This window comes from Balaenoptera physalus (genome assembly GCF_965194825.1).
Source record: "Balaenoptera physalus genome assembly, chromosome: 5".
In the NCBI taxonomy this organism is placed as follows: Eukaryota; Metazoa; Chordata; class Mammalia; order Artiodactyla; family Balaenopteridae; genus Balaenoptera; species Balaenoptera physalus.
In genome coordinates, this window is record NC_138884.1 from 134013811 (window position 1) to 134034709 (window position 20899).

The 20899-nt window shown below is 35.1% G+C and overlaps 2 long non-coding RNA genes across 2 annotated transcripts in view; one reads left to right on the top strand and one right to left on the bottom strand.

Annotated features, from left to right (window-relative positions):
* Positions 1–20899, top strand: part of LOC309661037 — an 852613-nt gene that overhangs the window by 130686 nt on the left and 701028 nt on the right. The gene's annotated exons all lie outside the window — the stretch shown is intronic.
* On the bottom strand, positions 241–12192 carry LOC309661020. The gene is made up of 2 exons (XR_014263799.1): positions 3481–12192; positions 241–3254 (listed from the first exon to the last, which is right to left on the bottom strand). It is a non-coding gene; the product is annotated as an uncharacterized lncRNA (long non-coding RNA).

A 20899-nucleotide genomic window follows, 5' to 3' on the forward strand; every position in this document is an offset into this window, starting at 1 on the left:
GGAATAACTATTTTTAGATAGACATCCCTGAAGCATAATTATTTTCAAAGAGTTTATCCAAAAGCTTTTGATCCATTTATGACAATATCACATATAGACATACGATATTCAGACAGAGATCTCAAACCAGATATTTCAATACAGAACTTATCAGCTTATAAATAACAGTTGGAATAAGTTCAATTTATTCACTTGATTTTAAAAGGCTTCTCCCACCCCCCCCCCTTTTTTTTTTTACCTTGGCTTGAAGTTCTACTAATTAACCCAAGACTGAAGTCTCAGGCAAAGTGGGCTGTGTTTGTATTTCAAGGACAGGATAAGAGTTAACTTCAAGCTTTCTCCTAGGCACATTTTTGTTCTCTCAGGGTCAGAATTCCAAAAACAGTATTTATCAAGCTAGCTTTCTCTAACTGCATATGCAAAAAGAAGCAGTTTTGGAATTTCAAAAGAATTTCATCTTAACCAATTTTCTCTGGAGTCTGAAGAATACTGTTGGCAACACAGTGATAAAAAAAAATCATCTTTCTGTTTTTTTAGTCATAGTTTCATAGCTTAAATTTTCTAATGAATTGAACCTGAATTTCCCATTTTACAAAAGGCAACAAGAATACCAGTCATACAAATGGAATACACACTCATGCACCAGAAGACAGAACTGTCACATAACCTCTGATAGGATGACCAATGACCAATACAGAGTCCCAAACAAATACTTCCCCAAAAAGTCAGACTTATGCCAGAACTAATTGGAAAAATGTCCAAATAGCACTTCGTGCTCAAAAAAGAAGTTTGTCCAGGTGCACAACTGGGGGACTTACTCGGTTTTGGAGCTCATCAGCTTATCCAGATGCATGCTTCCGTTCCACCAAGGAAAAGTGTTAAGTTGGCAGACAGTGGCAAGAAGGGGAGTAAGAGGGAGGATCCCCGAAACAAATGGTTTTGGCAGCTGCTAGGAACATCCCCCCAAATTTCCCTCTCGGAGCCAGCTAGCCCCCAGCAGCGGGCGCCTCGCAGCCTTGAGGGCGAGTTGTCATGGCTGCAGCTCTACTCGGGAAACCCCGGGGAGCCAGATGTCATGAGAGCGCAGCAGCCCCACGTTGGGTGGCAAAAAACTGTTACCGAAAGTGGAGCCCGGCTGCTTGCTACTCTGAAGCCAATAAAGAGGCAAGGTTGGTGGAAAGGAAAGTTTGTTTTGTTTTGGAGGCTGGCAACCATGGGGTTCCTGTCCGACTGCTGACTCTCCCCACTGACAATCAGTGGGCAAGAGCTTTTATAGATGGAGGGAGGGGGCTCTACCTTCAGGAACAACACGGTCAGCTCTGACAGTCATCTTGAAACGGGTCATGCAGTTGTCTGATCAGTGTCACCTTGATTGTTTTAAGTACAGTTAGCCTTTAGTTCCAGGGTCAGTTTGTTCCCATTTCTTTAGGCCAGTTCTTGGAATTGTGGCAGCTTATGTCATGGCTACAGTCTGGTCATCATGTAGTCAACTTCTTCCACCTGGTGGGGCTTTCAGTATCTATAAGACAGCTCACAGGATATGTCTCGGAATATTATCTATAGCCCTTGAAGAGGAACTAAAGGTCCTTGACTATGTTTAATGACTAAACTATTATTATTTAGTCTTGTTGGACTGTTTTCCTTTGTTTTTGCTTTTTTTTTTTTCACTCCTCTCATTAAACTTTTTCTTTAGCTGAAGTTTTTCGACAGACAAAAAGTAGGCTGAGGACATGGGGGGCAAGGACCACAGGGTCCTGCTGCATTTCAAGAGGACATTTCTTTATTATCTATTTCTTCTCATGGGTGTTTCTCATAAAAGATAAAATCTAGCGATAATCTTAATAATGTGTGTAGAATTAATATTAGGTGCACCAAAGCCAGTTTTAGAAGAGAACAACATAAACATTTAAAATTCTTTTGTAAAGATCGCCTAAATCCTATCCAAAAAAATTAAACAAAAAGCAAATGCATCTATTGGTTAGCTATGTGAACAGAACTGTAGAATGGTTTTATTTGATCCTGACCTCATTTTTGCAGAGTCGGACCACCTTGTCAGATCCTTTTTACCGACCTTAGACTGTTTTCCTCCGAGACTTTTATCTTGCATTCTAGCACTAAATAGTTTGTTAGAGTTTTTATAACTCCTTAAAAAGGACTCTGAGAATATTTCACAGTAATGAATACTGAGCCAGTTTTGACAACCTTGAATAGATGAGGCAAATTATTAAAGTGTATTTGCCACTTTTATAAACTTACTCAAATGCTGAAAAATGGTTAGAGCACAAAACACTGATTCAGTCTAATAACTTCATTCTGTCATTGATATATTTACATGTATATCTTATTGTTAACTTTCTTCTTAACTCATATTTCAGTGTATCATGTGATGTAAGATAATTCTTGTTTTTATAAATATCACAGAGTTGCTGAAAATAGTAATTTGCACTGATTGTATATAAAATACTCATAAGAAGTCTAGTTTGTTGTATGCTTGTGTGAATGTTATTTCTATCATCATTTTTAACATGGATATCTCATAAATTTAACACATGCCTCAAACAGTATGGATACAGGTTATTTGATGTTCATCAAACATTTAATCTGTGACTCTTATATGTTTCATTCTAACAGTTATTAAAGGAAAAATTATTCATCATTAATGACAGGCAAGTTCTTCTGCCAGTTTCTTATTACCAAAATAACCCATATTAGTTGTGAAGAATTTGAAAAACATTACAGAAACTCTTACTGACTTCTGCTTAACTGATTACCAAGTATAACTTTTCGTGTTCTGAGACCAATCTCCCAATGTGAGTGGGGAGAGGGTTCCCCACACCACCAAGCAACTCTCCTACACCAAGAGACAGCATCAGATTCCACAGGTTAAGGGTTCAGTCCTACAACACTGTCCCCCGCCCCTTCAGATGCCTATCGCAAGCCCAGGTTGTTACCTATGCTTCTGACCAACTGGCTATAAATCAGAGGTTCCCAAGACCCCCTCCTTGGGTTCAATTAATTTGCCAGAGCAGGTCAAAGAACTCAGAGAAATAACTTACTTACTAGATTGCTGGTTTATTATGAAAGGATGTAACTCAAGAAGAGCCAGATCAAGGAGTATGTAGGATAAGGTCTGTGGGAAAGATCTCAGAGCCTCCACGTCATCTTCAGGCACATCACTATCCCCAGGTTCCCACATGATCACCAACCCAGAAGCTCTCCAAACTCAGTGCTTTGGGGGTTTTATGGAGGCTTCACTACACAGGCACAATTGGTTAAATCATTGGTTAAATTAATTCAACCTCCAGCCCCTCTCCCCTCCCTAGAAATCAGGAGGTGGGATTGAAAATTCCAAGCCTCTGTTCTTGGTGGTTTTCCCTAACAACCAGCCCCCATCCTTAGTGCTGGCCAAAAGTCCCTCATTATCATAAACCCAGTTGTGGTAGAAAGGGGTTTGTTTTGAATAACAAGACAACATTTTACCTTTATGACTCTGAAGCTTTTCAGAAACTGAAGACAAGAGACCAAATATTATGACAGAAGATGCTGCCACTGCTTCCAATTTTGGACTGTGATTCAGGAACTGTGGACATAAATTAAAATAAATTTTAATAAAAATAAATTTTTTATTTTTTAATAAATAAATGTTTTTCTTATAAATCATAATATCACAATAACCAAGTCTCCACTGCCTCTATAAAGTGCTGAACACTCAAGGTTAGTAGGCCCCAAGCCATTGGAAATGTTTGCTTACTAGAGTTTGCTAAACATGGGTTTATTCTCCAAACTGTGTGTGCCAGAGTTGCTTAATATTGCAATTATGCAATGTAATTCAATAAAACTGTGATATATGATTGTCAGAAGAGAATTACTTTCACAAAAATTAAATTTAAACTAAGAAAATAATAACTAATAGAAATTTTCTTGAAAATAAATTGCAGATGAAATAGGCATGGGTGAGACAACCATAAAATATTGGCAGGAAAATTATAAAAATCTCCAAGGAGTCTCAATTTAGATTTCTATACAGATGTCTATAGTTCTTGCTACACATAAGAGAAAGCAAAACTTGGAATCATAAACATAACACAAATTTGGCAATGTCAAATCAGTTGTTGGTGGTTGCTTCTGCAATATTTTGTTTGATTTTCTTTTTTGTTTTCCCTGGTAATAACCGATCTGAATAAAAACAACAGACTTAGTCACAATAAGAACAGAAAACTTTTTTAATGTTAAAACACTAATCTTATTTAAATGTTTACCAAAACAGTTACAAAGAATTTTTGACACATAAAATATATTACTTTCATGTTGTAATAACAATAGTTATTTAGATGATGAAAGCTGATGTTACTGAATAGTTGCAAAATTGTCTGTCTTATTTTCATTGTGTTCATTTCTCTATCTGACTATGAGAAATTATACTTCTGTTAAGGTGGCCAGCCTCCTTAACATACATGTTACTTGTGCTTAATTATAGCTTATAAAGTATAGAACTCCAAATATGGCGTTTTCCAAAAATACATTATCAAAAGGATAGAATCAGGATGCTTCTGCCACAGTATAGAGGTCTTTCCATGTCATATTAATGAAGTAAATTAGAATTTAAAAAATTCTCTGGTCAGCAATGTATGAATACCAAAATATACACCATTCCAGAAGATATAAGCTCTACTTAAGCTACCTCTGCACTAAACCATTTATTTAACAAACATTCATTGACTGCAGTGTGTCCCCCAGGCTCTGCTTAAAGAACTAGTAATAAAAGCATTGATGACATGGTAAACTGATGCCCTTGAGAAGTCATTGGCATTGTATGCCAATGAAAAAAATTCCACTGATGCTTACAGGTATACATGAGAGTGCTTTCATGAGAGAAAGCAGGAAAAAGCAAGCAACATGACAAAAATAGAGTTCAACTCTCAAATCTAACCATTTATCATCACATCCATTATTATCCATTATTATTATATCATCTAACCATTTTCAGCACACTGAAAAAACCATCCGCAAGATATATTCATGTATTACCACTAAAGAATATACCATTCTCAATTACTACCTTTAGCTGTTTTTCCTTTGAAATCTTTGTAATTATTTCACTCTTGAAACCTTGCTCAAAGCCTAGTTTTGTTTTATTTTGTTTTTAATACATAGGAAATAACCAAATATCTAATACTTTTTTCATTACATTCTATTGAAAGCTATGAGATATACTTGAAAGTGTATCATATTCTTTATTCTGTCAGTGCCAAAGCAGGATGTTCTCTTTTCAAAATATGTACTCTTTATTTAGGTTACTTCATACTCTTAAAAATTTATTTATTTGTCATTCAAATTATTTATATGCAGCCAGGAAAATATTTTTCTGTAATTATTTTTAATCATTCTGTAATTTTCTGTAATCATTTGCCAGTAATTCTGGCAAATAAACCAGAGTGAGGGGCACATGTTCCTAAGTTATCATATAAAAATCACCTTTCCAAACTACATCTATAGTTTGAAATCATGGAAAAAATTAAGAAAATCAGAATGTGTTTTAGAGGAAGGGCATCCCATATTTCATGACACTAATCACCAGAAAGGACAATTTAGATTTACCTCTACGTTTAAAAATATCATTAAATACTAAAATGTTTCATTATTTTTAAAATGATAACATTAAATGTAAAACCCAACACATAAAGTTTATGAGACTTAGGGATATATAGACCCAAATTTATTATTTAAATGGCTAAAATAAAGAGCCGAAAGAGACATTATGATACTTTGTAAACATGGCTTATATTGTCATGTTATTAATCATATAGATTCACTTAACATTTTATTAGCAACATCATTATTAAAAATTATGCTATAATACAATGAACATAGAACTGTTTTTATATCAGAGATTCCAGTTACTAAGGTCTGGATGAAGATTCCTCCCCCTTTGTGGAAATTGAATTATTAAATCTATTCTACCCTACTAATGTCAGAAATAGCCTCAAAAAACCAATATCACATAATCAGGATTGGCATGGAAAATAAAACCTATTTGAAAATAAAACCTATTGTTAATCCAGTATAAAGTATATCTTTCAGAATTAGGGTTACTTAGGGTCTACATTTCTGGCCCTTATGATTAAGGAAGGATGCCAAGTCCTTTCCTTTCTATATCAAAGCCATCCCCATTCTTCCTCTGATATATAAGGAAAGTACAATCATGTTGGAGTTCAGTCACTCTTACCCTTAGGCCTGCTATCCAGAAATTACCTAGAATGGAACTGTAACCCCGAAACTCACTGTGAAGAAGAGGCTGGTGTGAATGTGGAAGAAACTAGTGCATGAGTTAGGAGAGGAATAATAATATTGCATTAACTGATTCATCACAGAGAAAATGGTGGAGGCAACATCTAAGATCTCTCAGGACACAGCTTTCACCTCGCTCTTCTGCTGTGAACTGAATTGGCTGCATGGCCCACCTGGCTTTCTGTATTTATGTTTCATGCTCAAAGCGCAGACCGAAAGAATCAGGTGAACATATCATAGTTATCTGATAAAATGTCAGAATAGTTTTCTGTACTTAGATAACTAGCTCAGTGCTTCCTGTTGGAGCCTTGGAGAGCAATGGTAAGTAGGTCTTATGGGAAAGGCCACAGAAAAATGCCGCTCTCACATGGGAGAAAAGGGGTTTCCAGGAGGTGTTTTGAAATTCACGAATGCTTCAAACTAGGTAGCTTTTCTATTTTTTTAGGTACGATAAAATTGCAATACATTGAGAGTGTTTTAATATGCCAAGGTCAGTTTTCTCACATCAAAAAAATTTCATGTGGTAATTTTGAGAAGATGATTTAGACTTCCCTAAAAGTAATTAAAATTTTATTTTATTTTACAAACAACTTAATTGTTAATGAAATACAACATATTGTTTAAGATACTATTTGAAGCTTTTACTCTGTGAAGAAATATCTCTTTAGTAATAAGTGTATTTTAAAATTATGATATAGATATCTTATAATAAATTTAAAACTCTATTTTCATTTATAAGCCAGTAGTACAGCTTACTATTAAGAAATGCTAATATTAAACTTTCATTAGTTATATCTCTTAATCTTAGGCAGTAGTCAAATAATTTTAAATATAATTATTGAACGATTTTTATTAGCAAGATCCTTAATTTTAAAAATGACAAAACTCATCACTTAGAATAAAGTTATTTATTATACATAAACAGCTACAGAAAGGAAGGATCAAAAGATAAAGTAGCATAATTACTATATTAAAGCTAAATATAGACAAAATTAGAAAATGATATTAAATAAAAATAAATAAAATCTGTTTTAATATTTTATTCTCTTTGGTGGATGTTTAAAAAACCTTGTTTGGTACATGAAATTTTATGATATGACAATCTGTGTGTGGGTGTGATATGGGTGTGTGTTGTGTGTGTGTGTGTGGGTGTGTGTGTTTTGAAAATTCATCGTGCACTTGGAAGGTTTAAATTTTTCATTATGCTATGATGTTGTTATTTTTTCCTTTGGATTTCTTGTATTCAATATCTGGTATTGATAAATTATTTATTATCATATTCTCTCCATATCCCAAATGTAGAATCGGTCCTATATATTGCTACCATGAAAAAATATGATACACTGATTTTCTGTTTCTTTCTTAGAGCTCAGCCTTTTTTTTTCTCATCATTTAATGATCACTCTTCCAAACTAAGCTCATTTCCTTTTCTGAATTCATGCTCTCAACTCTTTCCAACCTCCCTGTACACCTGCCTAGACTTATTTTCGTGCTGCAGTTGCCATTGCCACTACATTTCAGAGGTTCTTAATATAAAAGACTGAAAATGTAGAAAATAAGGTCAGTTTCCCATGTGCATGTTTGGATTATGGTATGTTCTTAATGTGAGGTTTAATCCCTTAAAAATAGGTAATTTTTTTCAGGAGAGGCAATGGTTACAGAAGCTCAATGATATAAAATCATTAAAAAATAATATAAATAGGAATCTAAAGGGATGAGGGTTGATGTGAAGAGTCAATAGGAAAATCTGCAGAAGAGTCTACAATAAGAACAAAACCAGTAAAAACCAAGCAGTAGTAGGGGACAGGGTAAATGGCTGAAGTTAAATAAACAGATTGGGCTATACTTAATAATGGTGGGTGAAAAATAAAATAGTTTATAGTATTTTCCTAAATAAATATTTATTAAATAGTTTTACAATAGTTCAATTTTATATATTTTCTAATCCTTTTATTTTATAATTAGTTTATAAATTAATAGTGATGATATTTGGCCTCACTTTTGTCACTGTATTATTTTTTCTGCCTTTAATGCTTTGTCTTATATCTTTTGCCACATAGATTGTTTCTGGTTTGGGGCATGTGTAAGGCCAGTAAGTGTGTGTGTGCATAGGGGAGTGTGTGTGTGTGTTCATGCACACGTACGTGCATATGGTTTCTTTTCACTTATAATTATTTTTTCCCTAGCAGTAGTCATTATGTCAGTTATGTACTTTATTTATTCCCGTCAGCCAAAAAAGAGAAACAGGAAGGAAAGAAGCATGGTCCTTCTTTTTAGAATACTTCCCCTAAATTTCACTCACTTCTTTCATCTATACCCCATTGTCCAAAATTTGGTTATTTTCTCTCATTTAGATGCAAAGAGGACGGGGGTGGGGTGCAGCTTTTCATTTGGCAGTCATATTCCCAGCTATAATTTTGAGTGCAATTACTGAGGACAAAAGAGGAAGAGATTAAGAAATAATGCGCAAACAGCCTGTCACACATGACTACATGTATGTTATAACAATCTGGAAATTAGATAATGTGCTTTTAATTTAATAATCAAAGTTTTCACAAACATTCCTAAGTTTGTATTCATTTAATCATCTCAATGTAAAAGACAACAATAATTTTTAATCCTTCTGACAAAAGACATTGTATTTCTGCTTTTGTTCTTTCCATCCTCAACTCTTTCAACTTTGCAAATTGTTTTACAATCATCTAAGGTCATAAATCCAATTTTTAAAAATTTCTCTCTTTTTCATGTTATTTTTAATAACAATATATTCTTCCTTCGGTTGTGGACACCCAATGTCTTAGGTAGACATAAATCTAAGCCAAGGGAGATCATTGGAAATCAAACCCTGAGAATAAAGATGGGAATAAACAACCCCAAATAAGTATTTGTGTTTCTCAAAAATGTGTGCAGGTGACTCGTCCTCAGTGGATTCCTACCAGAGCAAGAGTAGCATCTCTGAGTTTGACTTAGGGCCCCCTCAATCAAATAAAAATAAAAATTAAATAAAACCTTCACTTGCAAACCCATCTGTGTGGTCTTTTCAGTTTCAGAATCTTTTCCCTGACTGCTTTATACTTTAAACTATTTCTGTTTCTATGGTTTAAAAACATGAAGATTTACCACCACTGACCTTTAATTCTTATAATTATTAGTTACATAAAAAGTTTGTTATATATTTCTGTATCTTTTCATCCTATTTTAACACCAGCTATCTCAGAGAGAACTATATTTTCTGATTTCTCTTACAGTGATCTCAAGTGTGTCACTGAACATTCACCAGAGGCTTTCATTCCTGAACACCTGTATTTTCAAACGCTTGGTAGTATTTGAAATGATCATTACTCAACTCTTTCAGTGAAAATTTTATAGATATTATATGTTTTTCTTCAAAAATTTATTTTACCCAAGGAAAGATCTGAATCTAACTTGATTTTAGTGATCTGTAGGCAATCATTTCTAAAAAACTTTTAAAGTATTTATTATTATCTTTCTTACTCATTTTTGACAACTGATTTGTTTTCTTGCATGTTCCCGTGCCTTTCACAATTCCAAGTAATGGCTGTCCACCTCAAACTCGATGTTAATGGCACTCTTCAGAGTTGTACAGTGTATAGTTTTCAGGCCATGAGAGCTGGCCCAAGTTCCAATCTGATCATAAAAGGCTTCTTCACTTATATCTTTGATTATTAGTTCTGATAATTAACTTATATTTAAGTTTTCTTGTTCTTCAATCATATCTTAGATTGCTATGGTTAATTTTCTATGTACACGCACTTCACTCAAAATTTTCATTTCTATTTTTTTCTTTTTTAGATTCTGGAAATGCTTTAAAAGTCTACTTTATTATTGTTAATTTGAATTTCTTCAGTGTAAATCTGCTTTTTAGGCTTCCAGCGAATGTTCTATTGGGCAATTATTTCTCATTGAATTTTGTACTTTTCTTATCCAGACATGTCCTTGTTTAACAGAACTAAAGCTTTCTTTTATATTACTAAGAATAAGGAACAAATGTGTTCTGCATTTCCTTTTGTGTCATGAATTCATTTCAGGGAAGGATTTTCCTCTGAGTCATTACCATTTTACTTTTCTTTCCCTATATCTCATAATGCCTTCTTATATACCAGTTGACATTTTCTATTAACTCCTGTTAGAACTTGATTTGGTAATATTTGTTCATGTCATGAGGAAGGCTGATGCATCTTATTTTCATGTCTTTCCCCTGGATCTTATTGCAGAAGAAGGAAATGATTCATGCCCGGTGCTGGGGGAAAGTAAGGATGTGGGTTTTCAATACTCATTCCACAGTAGTTTCCTGGATGCTGGCAGAAGCCCCCAGTTGACTTGAAACCAGAGAACAGAGCATCATGTAATGCAGGTAGCACACTGGTGCCCACATCGTGGCATTTAGTGAATGTTAATTTCCTTAGTAACTCTGTGTGCCTTTTCAAATTGTTCAATAAATACAACAACCTACTCAAAAATAGGTGAAAAATAAATTTCTATAGATCTGTAGTCATGGTTCAGAGAACAATGAGAAGTACGCCAGAGGTTATTGATGCTGCTCCCAGGTATATACCTTACAGGGCTTGTACCTGTGATTAAAAGGCTTAAAGGCAAAAAAGCATAAAGTACTGGCGATTTTTCACTATGTGACTTCCTATGTCAGTGTTAGCCAGAGGCAGTTAAGGTCACAAGCCTGGAGAATTAGTTGTGCAGACTTTCATGGGCAGAGGCCAATGCACAGACGGTCAGTGGAAGCTGGTAATGATTATTCCTAGTATATTTTGGTCAAGAAAAATGTCAAAGAAGTAATAGAGGGATGATTTTTAATTCTAACTTATCTGCATAAATATGCAGATAAATCTGAAATATGCTCACTTCTTACTTCTCATTGCAAAGATATTAATCTGTCTTTCATTTCCAGATAGAATAATGACTGTTTTATTTACAAATAAAACGAAATGAAAAGCCAGGAGCAAGTGTTCCTGCCAGGTCCACTCACTCTTCCATCTTTCTTTCCAGAGGTAAAGTATGCAGAAAATGTGTATCTCCTAGTTAATACTTTGGATCCCTTCCTTCAGAAACTACATCAAAAAACCAAGAGTGTAGACCCCAGAAAAACAAAGATTACATTTGAAGATCTAGCTGGAAGGAGGGAACAAAAGCTGCCTTTGGGAGAAGATGAGGAAGCACATATTGAATAGTTTAAAAGCCATGGTACCTGCAGGAGATGAAAGGACATTGTCAAACCTGAAGTAAATCACACAGGACACCCTTCCGTGAGCCTGGGGTGACCAATAGAGGGGAGGCTGGCAGCATAAGGGTTTCATCAGTTAGACACTGAGCTCTTCCACACAAAGACAGACAAAAATGTGTCCCAGTTTTCCAGAGAATTCCTCTACAGTACTCGTAGAGGTGAGATTACACAGAAGACTGACCTACCTAGAAACCCTTAGATCCCAGCAAGGAACATTCAGGTTGGATGTGCACTAGGTAGATGTCAGTTTCCACTCCAAGCCAAAGGCAAATCATGAGGCAGAGTCAAGAGGAATATTAAGGATTTGGAGGGAGAGCCTAGAAACTGAGTGGAGAAAAATGTCAAATACAGGTCTGAAGATGTAGCTAAGAACCAAGGAAAATTTAACCAGAGAGAGAAAAACACTGGGATAAAACCTATATAATTCTGTTAATTTTCTCTCTCATCCAGAGCTAATTTTCATAGTCTACTCATGCATGCAATGGTTTTGGCTTAATGACATCTTAGCAATGATGCACAACATTTGACATTTATCACTTTTTCTTGATTTTTTCTTTTTATCGTTGATGGGATCATCAAGAGGATATGAAGATGTCCAGATTAAAATATTGTGAAAAATTTTTAGAGACAGGAAGAAAATTCCCCTGAGCATTGAAACGACCTTTCTGACAAGGGGTGTGTACACACATGTGTGTATATAGAATTCAACTTACTTAAGGGGCTGGGCTAGAGGCACATCCTACACATAAATGTTTTGTGGTAGAACTAAAATGTCACAACTTGCACACTGAGGATAGGCCTGAAAATAATTCCTGAGTAAAAAATAGTAATGTAATATCAGTGCAATTAATAATAATACTTAGCATATTGCATGCATTCAGTATACCAAGCTTTGTAATAGGCATTATATAAGCATTTTTATGTCAGGTTTCTAATGTTCTTTTTTTTTTTAATAGCTATTATTACTCCAGCTTTATCCATGAGGAGAAAGAGGTTCGTGAAGGAGATGTAACTGCTCCAGATAATGGACACAGTAGGTAAAAGAGCTGGGATTTTACATAGGTGTTTCTGAATCTAAAGCCCATGATTTCTCTACTACATTATAGCAGCATATCTGAGGAGTCACCTTAAGTCTTCCAGACCTGAGGTAAGCCATAAAATTTGTCCAAAGTTTTTTGTATCTCAAGTATCGAGGATATCCAAGAACACAATGGAAACTTGGAGAGGATAATCAGCCAGCATCTTAGTGAAGCTGGGAGAATCATACACACCCCTCACATCACACATCAAAAAAAAAAAAAAAAAAAAATGCCAATTCAACCATCTGGAGAACAGTTTAGCAATTCCTTCAGAATTGCTAAAGTTCCCTTCAGCAAAGTTCCCTTTAGAAGATCTTTCCCATACCATATTCTCTTGGGAGAAATGGATAATCGTGGTGATGACAGCTTTTCTGAGCTGGATCTGAGCTGGCCACACAGGTAATAGAGAAAATATGGAAAAAGTTTTGTGTAATTAGTGCAGGAAGAGTCATCATATCTGCACTGGAGGCCACTTGTCAGTTCGTTCCTGACACTGCAGTAAAAGAAGTAACAGGCTTTATTTCTTAAGGAAGAAATCCTCTAACATATAGAGCTGAACCAAAAGCAAGCACATGGAAACAAGAAAGACAAATAAAAGAAAAAACCGGAAGGAGACAGACACAAATCCCCCTCATGTATACAGAAGGGAAAGTTCTCATAGATATTAGCAGCCCCTCATAGTCTATCTATAGGCCAAGCTGCCTCGGAGGAGGGATGTGGAATCAGATGTGAGCCAAACAGTAGCCTTGCAAGTCCATTGTTACCACCAGTGTCACCTTCTGTTGCCATGGCACTACTTTGACTCCGACTCAGCTTCACTCCCTCCAAGAAGCTAATCAAAGCAGAGATGCCAATAGCTCCATTTTCTGACTGGGCTTTTTTTTCTTTTCAATTTAATTCTTTGAATATTTTCTATTGAACCATTGTTAATACACCAATTTTACACTTTAATGAACACTCCCTGGGTAAATATATTAGTGAACCAGAATCTTATCAGATTCTTCCCTCACCTTCAAAGTACTGAGTGAATAAATGAAATTTATTAAATTATGGCATGGATTAACAAATATACCTATTCAATAAATAAGAGTAACTTGAGGGATACAACAATAAAGCACCTTTTTTTTTTTGTCTCCAACTGTTCATTTGATTTTTTTAGTGGGGTTAGGTTTTTTGTCTGTGGATGAAAACTCAAGGATGACCTATGACATATCTGATCATTCATAGGCAATATAATTCCTTTTTCTCATCTATGCTTATAAAATATGTATAAATTCAGTACTTATAAGACTCAGAGTTGAGAATTCCAGTTTCAGGGCAGTGATATAGAGCTTGAAGGAACATCACTTCTACCCTTGCATAAAGAAAAAACCTGAAAAAAACCTGCAAATGTTAAGAATTTTTCTTGCACCTATTAGAGAAATGAAGTTTCAGGGAACCAGTCTGGAGAAAGACAAATGCTTGCAGTGAGAAACAGAACCTGATATTAAATATAGTGAAGCTTGTCCTAACATAGTATTTGTCAGTAAAATATCTGCAAGTTCCTTTTTAAAATTATCTTATTGATAAATTGATGCATCTATTAAAATTGAACAAATTTAATCAAAATTTAATAAATTTCATTGCTTCTTTTCAGGTTCATTACAAATATAATAAATTTAGACAAATAAAAGTTACTTTCTGCTACTTGCAACTTTGTATATATATTAAAGTTTTGATTTTAACTATTTTCCCTCTCATGCAGCCAGACCATTTACTAATTTACTAGACTCAGTCATATTTAATAAATAAAATACGTACTTTTGTCTTGCATCCACATTCAAACATTTCTGCTACTATACTTCCAGTAGAATCTTAATCACCCATATTAACTATAATTTGTATTCCAAAGAACTACATCTACTTTACAGAGAAAACTGGGAGGTAGGTGTTCAGTAACTGTCATACAAAGCATCTTAGCAAACCAGTAGGACTCATAAGCATGCACAATATGTTGACCTAAGTCCACTCACGTTCCTCCTACATATTTTTAAGTGGTAAAACATGAACATATCCATTAACATGAACCATAAGAATAAGCACTCTGTAACATCACAAAGTATTGATAAAAAGCAAATACACACACACACACACACACACACACACACAAACACACACACGTGGAACATGATCAACTAATTACTTGGTGACCAAAGTTTCAGTATTCTATCTAACTTGGAAAGTATCTGGTTATCAAAACAACGCCCAAGAATTACCTTCATTTAATATTAGTTTGGGATCTTAAATTAAGGGTCTTGGAAATTACATTTAAGTCCATATGCTTCTGAACCACCCTTCATATAAAATGTTTTTATAATTACAAATAAATTTACTTCAAAAATGTAACACTTTTCAAAATCATAAGCATTATGTAGAAATTGTCTTACATTAACTGATAATAAACCAATATACTAAATGTAAGGACTCAACAGGTTAACTAGTCTCTTAGTGAAAATACAAATCTTATTTTCAAAAAATTCTGTATTGTATACAGAGAAAATCAAAGAAAAAACATAGTTATTCTCTTGAAAGAAAAAAACATTAAATCGGTCTGAATTGTTCAAACTTTTAGCCTTTCTTACATGTATTTGGATTCTTACATAAAACTTCTGAGCTAGCAGATTCTATAAAAAATAATCTCTTTTTAAAAGACTACCACATTTAAAGAATTAGAAGTTGATTTTCTAGGTATTTGGTGGGGATTGTTAGATTTATTTATTTTTTATTATTTTTTTAATATTTCATTTTACATTTTTAATGTCTTTCATTCTTGTTAGTGCTAATTGTTTTTTTAACATCTTTATTGGAGTATAATTGCTTTAAAATGGTGTGTTAGTTTCTGCTTTACAACAAAGTGAATCAGTTATACATATACATATGTTCCCATATCTCTTCCCTCTTGCATCTCTCTCTCTCTCCCACCCTCCCTATCCCACCTCTCTAGGTGGTCACAAAGCACCCAGCTGATCTCCATGTGCTATGCGGCTGCTTCCCACTAGCTATCTATTTTACGTTTGGTAGTGTATATATGTCCATGCCACTCTCTCACTTTGTGCCAGCTTACCCTTCCCCCTCCCCGTATCCTCAAGTCCATTCTCTAGTATGTCTGCGTCTTTATTCCCATCTTGCCCCTAGGTTCTTCATGACCATTTTTTTTTTTTTTAGATTCCTTATATATGTGTTAGAATACGGTATTTGTTTTTTTTCTTTCTGACTTACTTCATTCTGTATGACAGACTCTAGGTCCATCCACCTCACTACAAATAACTCAATTTTGTTTCTTCTTACGGCTGAGTAAAATTCCATTGTATATATGTGCCACATCTTCTTTATCCATTCATCTGTCGATGGACACTTAGGTTGCTTCCATGTCCTGGCTATTGTAAATAGAGCTGCAATGAACATTGTGGTACATGACTCTTTTTGAATTATGGTTTTCTCAGGGTATATGCCCAGTAGTGGGATTGCTGGCTCGTATGGCAGTTCTATTTTTAGTTTTCTAAGGAACCTCCATACTGTTCTCCATAGTGGCTGTATCAATTTACATTCCCACCAACAGTGCAAGAGTGTTCCCTTATCTCCAGACCCTCTCTAGCATTTATTGCTTGTAGATTTTTTAATGATAGCCATCTGACCAGTGTGAGATGATATCTCATTGTAGTTTTGATTTGCATTTCTCTAATGATTAATGATGTTGAGCATTCTTTCATGTGTCTGTTGGCAATCTGTATATCTTCTTTGGAGAAATGTCTATTTAGGTCTTCTGCCCATTTTTGGATTGGGTTGTTTGTTTTTTTAATATTGAGCTGCATGAGCTGTTTATATATTTTGGAGGTTAATCTTTTGTGCGTTGATTCATTTGCAAATATTTTCTCCCATTCTGAGGGTTGTCTTTTCGTCTTGTTTGTAGTTTCCTTTACTTTGCAAAAGCTTTTAAGTTTCATTAGGTCCCATTTGTTTATTTTTGTTTTTATTTCCATTACTCTAGGAGGTGGATCAAAAAGATCTTGCTGTGATTTATGTCAAAGAGTGTTCTTCCTATGTTTTCCTCCAAGAGTTTTATAGTGTCCAGGCTTAAATTTAGGTCTCTAATCCATTTTGAGTTTATTTTTGTGTATGGTGTTAGGGAGTGTTCTCATTTCATTCTTTTACAGGTAGCTGTCCAGTTTTCCCAGCACCACTTATTGAAGAGGCTCTCTTTTCTCCATTGTATGTCCTTGCCTCCTTTGTCATAGATTAGTTGACCATAGGTGCATGGGTTTATCTCTGGGCTTTCTATCCTGTTCCATTGATCTATATTTCTGTTTTTGTGCCAGTACCATACTGTCTTGATTACTCTAGCTTTGTAGTATAGTCTGAAGTCAGGGAGCCTGATTCCTCCAGCTCCGTTTTTCTTTCTCAAGATTGCTTTGGCTATTCAGGGTCTTTTGTGTTTCCATACAAATTGTGAAATTTTTTGTTCTAGTTCTGTGAAAAATGTCAGTGGTAGTTTGATAGGGATTGCATTGAATCTGTAGATTGCTTTGGGTAGTAGAGTCATTTTCACAATGTTGATTCTTCCAATCCAAGAACATGGTATATCTCTCCATCTATTTGTATCATCTTTAATTTCTTTAATCAGTATCTTATAATTTTCTGCATACAGGTCTTTTGTCTCCTTAGGTAGGTTTATTCCTAGATATTTTATTCTTTTTGTTGCAGTGGTAAATGGGAGTGTTTTCTTAATTTCACTTTCAGATTTTTCATCATTAGTGTATAGGAATGCAAGAGATTTCTGTGCATTAATTTTGGATCCTGCTACTTTACCAAATTCATTGATTAGCTCTAGTAGTATTATGGTAGCATCTTTAGGATTCTCTATGTATAGTATCATGTCATCTGCAAACAGTGACAGCTTTACATCTTTTCTGATTTGGATTCCTTTTATTTCTTTTTCTTCTCTGATTGCTGTGGCTAAAACTTCTAAAACTATGTTGAATAATAGTGGTGAGAGTGGGCAACCTTGTCTTGTTCCTGATCTTAGTGGAAATGGTTTCAGTTTTTCACCATTGAGGACAATGTTGGCTGTGGGTTTGTCATATATGGCCTTATTATGTTGAGGTAAGTTCCCTCTATGCCTACGTTCTGGAGGGTTTTTATCATCAATGGGTGTTGAATTTTGTCGAAAGCTTTCTCTGCATCTATTGAGATGATCATATGGTTTGTCTCCTTCAATTTATTAATATGGTGTATCACATTGATTGATTTGCATATATTGAAGAATCCTTGCATTCCTGGGATGAACCCCACTTGATCATGGTGTATGATCCTTTTAATGTGCTGTTGGATTCTGTTTCCTAGTATTTGGTTGAGGATTTTTGCATCTATGTTCATCAGTGATATTCGCCTGTAGTTTTCTTTCTTTGTGACATCTTTGTCTGGTTTTGGTATCAGGGTGATGGTGGCCTCATAGAATGAGTTTGGGAGTGTTCCTCCCTCTGGTATATTTTGGAAGAGCTTTAGAAGGATACGTGTTAGCTCTTCTCTAAATGTTTGATAGAATTTGCCTGTGAAGCCATCTGGTCCTGGGTTTCTGTTGGAATGTTTTTAATCACAGTTTCAATTTCAGTGCTTGTGACTGGTCTGTTCATATTTTCTACTTCTTCCTGGTTCAGTCTCAGAAGGTTGCGCATTTCTAAGAATTTGTCCATTTCTTCCAGGTTGTCCAATTTATTGGCATATAGTTGCTTTTAGTAATCTCTCATGATCCTTTGTATTTCTGCAGTGTCAGTTGTTACTTCTCCTTTTTCATTTCTAATTCTATTGATTTGAGTCTTCTCCCTTTTTTTCTTGATGAGTCTGGCTAATGGTTTATCAACTCAAAGAACCAGCTTTTAGTTTTATTGATCTTTGCTATATTTTCCTTCATTTCTTTTTCATTTATTTCTGATCTGACCTTTATGATTTCTTTCCTTCTGCTAAGTTCGGGTTTTTTTTGTTCTTCTTTCTCTAATTGCTTTAGGTGTAAGGTTAGGTTGTTTATTTGAGATGTTTCTTTTTTTTGAGGTAGGATTGTATTGCTATAAACTTTCCTCTTAGAACTGCTTTTGCTGCATCCCATAGGTTTTGGGTCATCATGTTTTCACTGTCATTTGTTTCTAGGTACTTTTTGATTTCCTCTTTGATTTTTTCAGTGATCTCTTGGTTATTAAGTAGTGTATTGTTTAGCCTCCATGTGTTTGTATTTTTTACAGATCTTTTCCTGTAATTGATATCTAGTCTCATAGCATTGTGGTCAGAAAAGATGCTTGATATGATTTCAATTTTCTTAAATTTACCAAGGCTTGATTTGTGACCCAAGATATGATCTATCCTGGAGAATGTTCCATGAGCACTTGAGAAGAAAGTGTATTCTGTTGTTTTTGGATGAAATGTCCTATAAATATCAATTAAGTCCATCTTGTTTAATGTATCATTTAAAGCTTGTGTTTCCTTATTTATTTTCATTTTGGATGATCTGTCCATTGGTGAAAGTGGGGTGTTAAAGTTCCCTACTATGATTGTGTTACTGCCGATTTCCCCTTTTATGGCTGTTAGTATTTTCCTTATGTATTGAGGTGCTAGTATGTTGGGTGCATAATTGTTTACAATTGTTACATCTTCTTCTTGGATTGATCCCTTGATCATTATGCAGTGTCCTTCTTTGTCTCTTCTAAAAGTCTTTGTTTTAAAGTCTATTTTGTCTGATATGAGAATTGCTACTCCAGCTTTCTTTTGATTTCCATTCACATGGAATATCTTTTTCCACCCCCTCACTTTCAGTCTGTATGTGTCCCTAGGTCTCAAGTGGGTCTCTTGTAGACAGCATATATACGGGTCTTGTTTTTGTATCCATTCAGCCAGTCTATGTCTTTTGGTTGGAGCATTTAATCCATTCACTTTTAAGGTAATTATCGATATGTATGTTCTTATTCCCATTTTCTTAATTGTTTTGGGTTTGTTATTGTAGGTTTTTTCCTTGTCTTTTGTTTCCTGCCTAGAGAAGTTCCTTTAGCATTTCTTGTAAAGCTGGTTTGGTGGTGTTTAATTCTCTTAGTTTTTGCTTGTCTGTAAAGGTTTTAATTTCTCTGCCATATCTGAAGGAGATCCTTGCTGGGTAGAGTAATCTTGGTTGTAGGTTTTTCCCCTTCATCACTTTAAATATGTCCTGCCCCTCCCTTCTGGCTTGCAGAGTTTCTGTTGAAAGATCAGCTGTTAACCTTATGGGGATTCCCTTGTATGTTATTTGTTGCTCTTCCCTTGTGGCTTTTAATATTTTTTTTTGGATTTAATTTTTGATAGTTTGATTAATATGTGTCTTGTGTTTCTCCTTGGATTTATCCTGTCTCTCTGTGCTTCCTGGATGTGATTAACTATTTCCTTTCCCATATTAGGGAAGTTTTCAACTATAACCTCTTCAAATATTTTCTCAGTCCCTTTCTTTTTCTCTTCTTCTTCTGGCACCCCTATAATTCGAATGTTGGTGCATTTAATGTTGTCCCAGAAGTCTCTGAGACTGTCCTCAATTCTTGTCATTCTTTTTTCTTTATTCTGCTCTGCGGCAGTTATTTCCACTATTTTATCTTCCAGGTCACTTCTCCATTCTTCTGCCTCAGTTATTCTGCTATTGATTCTTTCTAGAGAATTTTAAATTTCATTTATTGTGTTGTTCATCACTGTTTGCTCTTTAGTTCTTTTAGGTCCTGTTAAACGTTTCTTGTATTTTCTCCATTCTATTTCCAAGATTTTGGATCATCTTTACTATCATTATTCTGAATTCTTTTTCAGGTAGACTGCATATTTCCTCTTCATTTGTTAGGTCTGGTGGGTTTTTACCTTACTCCTTCATCTGCTGTGTGTTTCTCTGTCTTCTAATTTTGCTTAACTTACTGTGTTTGGGGTCTCCTTTTCACAGGCTGCAGGTTTGCAGTTCCAGTTGTGTTAGGTGTCTGCCCACAGTGGCTAAGGTTGGTGCACTGGTTGTGTAGGCTTCCTGGTGGAAGGGACTAGTGCCTGTGTTCCGGTGGATGAAGCTGGGTTTTGTCTTTCTGGTGGGCAGGTCCACGTCTGGTGGTGTGTTTTGGGGTGTCTGTGGCCTTATTATGATTTTAGGCAGCCTCTCTGCTAATGGGTGGGGCTGTGTTCCTGTCTTGCTAGTTGTTTGGCATATGGTGTCCCGCACTGGAGCTTGCTGGTCATTGAGTGGAACTGGGTCTTG